The following is a 4741-nucleotide window of genomic DNA, read 5'->3' as shown; positions in this document are numbered from 1 at the left end:
CCTCACCCCTCCCATCTGGGAACCTTCCAGTAACTAACTTCTTTTCTTTTGCTTTTAAGAGTCCCTCTTTATCTTTAACTATTGGCCTTTTAATAATGATGTGCCTCGAAGTGGGCCTCTTTGCATAATTGGAGTTTGCTGCACTTCTTGGACTTGCATGTCTGTTTCCTTCACCAAATTGGGGAAGTTTTCTTTCACTATTTTTTCAGATGGATTTCCAAGTTCTTGCTCTTCCTCTTCTCCTTCTGGCACCCCTATGAGGCAAATGTTGGACCGCTTGAAGTTGTCCCAGGGACTGTTTATACTGCCCTCATTTTTTAAATTCTTTTCCTTATTGTTTTTCTGCATGGTTGTTTTCTACTTTTTTATGTTCCAAATCACTGATTTGATTCTTGGCTTCATCCATTCTACTGTTGGTTCCCTGCAAATTGTTCTTTATTTCAATTAGTGTGTCCTTCATTTCTGACTGGGTCTTTTTTATGCTGCTGAGGTCCTCAGTAAGTTCTTTGAGCATCCTTATAACCATTGTTTTGAACTCTGCATCTGATAGATTGCTCATCTCCATTTCATTTAGCTCTTTTTCTGGAGTTTTGTTCTGTTCTTTCATTTGGGCCATGTTTCTTTGTCTTCTTATTTTGGCAGCCTCTCTGTGTTTGTTTCTATATATTCGGTAGAGCTTCTGTGACTTGGTGTCTTGTCAGTGTGGCCTAATGTAGTTATGTGTCCTGTAGGGGCCAGTGGCACAGCCTCCCCGTCACCAAAGCTGGGTACTCGAGGTGTGCCCTTCATGTTAGCTGAGTATACACTACTCTTGTAGTTGAGCCTCGGTTGCTGTTGGCATGTCAATGAGAAGAATTTGCCCAGGCCAGTCAGCTGCAAGGACTGGCTATGACCATTGACCACAAACCTCCACCCTCTGTGGAGGATCAGCTATGTAGGGGCAGGGTGGTGGTGCTCCAACATGGTCTGTAGCTGTCCACTGGTGTGTTGGCCCTGGGGTTTCCCAGGTGGTGCTGGGCAAGGTCAGCCCCCACCTGTGTTTTGCCTGGGGCCACCCTGCTTGCGCTATACAGCAACCTGAGATGGCTGCTTCTTTTGCTGGGCTTGGAGATTCCAAGGCAAAGCTAAACTGTGACTCTAATCTGGCTGCTGCTAGGGCTCACTAAAGTCAGCTGTTTTTTGTTTGATAGGATTTAGGAGTCGAGACAAGCCATTCTTATGGAAAAGAAGCTTGAGTGATCCTGTAAGTTGGGTGGGGTAGAGCCTCTCTGATGTTCAACATGGGTCACACAGGGTTAACCAGGTTGATGGAGTCTCAGATATGGCACCAGCCTACTGGCTCTGGAGGGGGGTTCAACAAAGGGACAATGGCATCTGCTCATCCTAATACCAGACACTTCAGTCTCTCCCTGTATACCACTGGGGCCCTTCAAACTGCCACGCAAGTGCTGGAGCTCAGAGGGGACAAGTCTGAGCATGTGTGGGTTCCCCAAGAGGAACTGCTTAGAGCTCCAGCCACCTCCTACACTGACTCAATCCCCACTGGTTTTCCAGCCACAAGTTATGGGGACTTATCTTCCTGGCACTGAAATTTTGGACTAGGGGTCCTTGTGTGGGTCTGGGACTCCTCATTCCCAAGATATCCCTCTTGAATTTTTATCCACATGGATGTGGCACTGGCCCATTCCACATCCATGCCTCTCTGCCAGTCTGGATGGATGTGGTATCCTCAACTCCGTAATTTTCAGAATTCCATTCAACTCAATTTTATGACATTCCTGAGTGATGGTTGTTCTATATTTTATTTGTAATTTTGATGTGATTGTGCAAAGAGGCAAGTCACATCTGCCTACATCACCATCTTGATTGGAAGCAGAGAGTGAGGTGTTATATTAAAGGGTAGAGAAAAAAGAATTTTAAAACCCTCACAACCAAGAATACTTAATAGAGCACAGTTGTCCTTAGGAAATAAAGGAAAGATAAAGACTTACCTAAACAAACAAAAGCTGGAGTTCATCACTAGTTCTATCTTACAAGAAATGCTAAAAGGAGGTCTTCAAGCTAAAATGAAAGAATGCTAATTGCTGTTAACTTGAAAATAAAAGAGCCGCATGGTCTTCATGCTGATCAGTGTTGGACATTTTCAGAGCAACCGAACCACAGCTTGTGTGCCTCACACTGTCTCCTGTGAAAAGACTAACCAGCTGTGTAGCTATCTCCCTTTGTCTCATAACCATGTCCACCAGCAAGAATGCTAATTCACCAGCTGCCCGCCTTAACAGATTTAAGAAAAAGGGGAAGGACAGTACAGAAATGAGGCGTTGCCAAATAGAAGTTAACATGGAGCTGAGAAAAGCTAAAAAAGATGAACAAATGCTGAAAAGGAGAAATGTAAGCTCGTTTCCTAATGATGCTACTTCTCCACTGCAGGAAAGCTGCAACAACCAGGGCACTATAAATTGGTCTGTTGAAGACATCGTCAAAGGCATAAATAGCAACAATTTGGAAAGCCTGCTCCAAGCTACCCACGCTGCAAGGAAACTGCTTTCTAGGGAAAAACAGCCACCAGTAGACAACATAATCCGAGCTGGTTTGATTCCAAAATTTGGGTCCTTCTTGGGTAGAACTGATTGCAGTCCCATTCAGTTAGAATCTGGCTAGGTCCTCACTAACATTGCTTCTGTAACATCAGAACAGAACAAGGCTGTAGTAGATGGAGGTGCTATCCCAACATCCATTTCTTTGTTGGGATCTCCCCATGCTCACATCAGTGAACAAGCTATATGGGCTCTAGGAAACATCACAGGTGGATGGTTTGATTTTCTCAGACTTGGTTATCAAGTATGGCGCAGTTGATCTACTCTTAGCTCATCTTGCAGTTCCTGATATCTCACCTTTAGCATGTGGTTACATATGTAATCTTACCTGGACACTTTCAAACCTTTGTCACAACAAGAATCCTGCACCTCCATTAGATGCCGTTGAGCAGATTCTTCCTACTTAATTTGTCTGCTGCATCATGATGACCCAGAAGTATTAGCAGATAGTTTCTGGGCCATCTCCTCTTACTGATGGTCCAAATGAATGGATTGAAATGGTTGTGAAAACAGGAGTTGTGCCCCAACTTGTGAAGCTCCTGGGAGCTAATTGCCAGTTGTAACTCCTGCACTAAGAGCCATAGAAAATATTGCCACTGGGACAGATGAGCAGACTCAAGTCGTAATACATGAGGGAGCACTTGACATCTTTCCCACCCTGTTAATTAGCTCTAAGACTAATATTCATAAGGAAGCTACATGGACAATGTCAAACATCACAGCTGGCCAGGACCGATACAGCAAGTTGTGAACCATGGATTAGTCCCATTCCGCGTTGTTGTTCTGTCTAAGGCAGACTTTGAGACACAAAAGGAAGCTGTATAGGCTGTGACCAACTATACAAGTGGTGGAACAGTTGAACGAATTGTATGCCTTGTTCACTGTGGCATAATATAACCATTGGCGAACCTCTTAACTGTGGAAGATACCAAAATTATTCTGGTTATTCTGGGTGCGATTTCAAATATCTTCCAGGCTGCTGAGAAACTAGGTGAAACTGAGAAACTTAGTATAATGATTGAAGAATGTGGAGGTTTGGACAAAACTGAAGCTCTACAAAACCATGAAAATGAATCTGTATACAAAGTTTCATTGAACTTGAGAAGTATTTCTCTGTAGAGGAAGAGCAAGATCAAAATGTTGTGCTAGAAACTACCTCTGATGGCTATACGTTCCAAGTTCAGGATGGCACTCCGAGAAACTTTAACTTTTAGATTGTACAGCTGAGGCATAAAATGTTGTTTGCTGTGTACTATGTTTGATAAAATTTGTCTTAACTGTTTCTCTACCAAGAATTGTTTTTAAATGTGGTTTATTATTGCAGCACTTTTTACAATGAAACTATACTAGAACAGTTCCAAACTCTACATACTGTATGAAACTTCTCCTCTCAATGGGTTTCTTATTTCTATGTGAAATTTCCTATCTTACAGTGCCCTGTATATAAAGATTAAGTCCCGCCATTAAAAAAAATAAGAAAATAAAAGAGATCAATTTATTTGAGATCAATAAGAATAGTTATTTGGAAATCTTTAAGCAGAAGCTCAAATAATGTTCTGATTAGGAGACAAAAGCAAAAGATACAATATTTATGACAAATGGAAAAGGAATAATTACATCAATAGAAGGAAGATATTTCTATTGGTGCAGATAAAATAACATAGTGATGTTGATTATAAACAATGTTTTTAATTTTTCAATCTAGTACTCTTCAGTTCAGTAGTCATAACTGCTTTCTTTTTATCTTTGCAGTTATTTGGACACAATACTACTTAGGCCAAGTCCAAAGGTTATCTTGTGATGTTTTAACATTTCAAAGACTTGAGACATAAGATGTTCAAAGCAGGTCTTTCGGCATGGAAGGTCTGGATCCATTTTAAGTGATTTCACCTCTGGAAATTTATTTGGAAAAACCAAAAACACTAAATCAACAGAATATAAGCACCCCCATGTTCATTGCAGCATTATTTACAACAGCCAAGATTTGGAAGCAGCCCAAGTGTCCATCAGTAGATGAATGGATAAAACAACAATAGTACATATACACAATGGAATACTACTTGGCCATAAAAAAGAAGAAAATTTTATCCTTTGCAACAGTATGGATGGACCTGGAGAACATTATCCTAAGTGAAATAAGCCAG

The 4741-nt window shown here is 41.4% G+C and overlaps 1 pseudogene; it reads left to right on the top strand.

Moving 5' to 3' along the window:
* Positions 1 to 2235: 2235 nt before the first annotated feature.
* On the top strand, positions 2236 to 3811 carry LOC129072127 (importin subunit alpha-1-like; annotated as a pseudogene).
* Positions 3812 to 4741: the final 930 nt, after the last annotated feature.

Source organism: Pteronotus mesoamericanus, unplaced genomic scaffold (assembly GCF_021234165.1).
Source record: "Pteronotus mesoamericanus isolate MK-2021 breed Mesoamerican mustached bat unplaced genomic scaffold, CSHL_Meso_final contig_311, whole genome shotgun sequence".
Lineage (NCBI taxonomy): Eukaryota > Metazoa > Chordata > Mammalia > Chiroptera > Mormoopidae > Pteronotus > Pteronotus mesoamericanus.
Note: the sequence above shows the minus strand (reverse complement) of the source record. Positions and strands in the feature narration are given on the sequence as shown.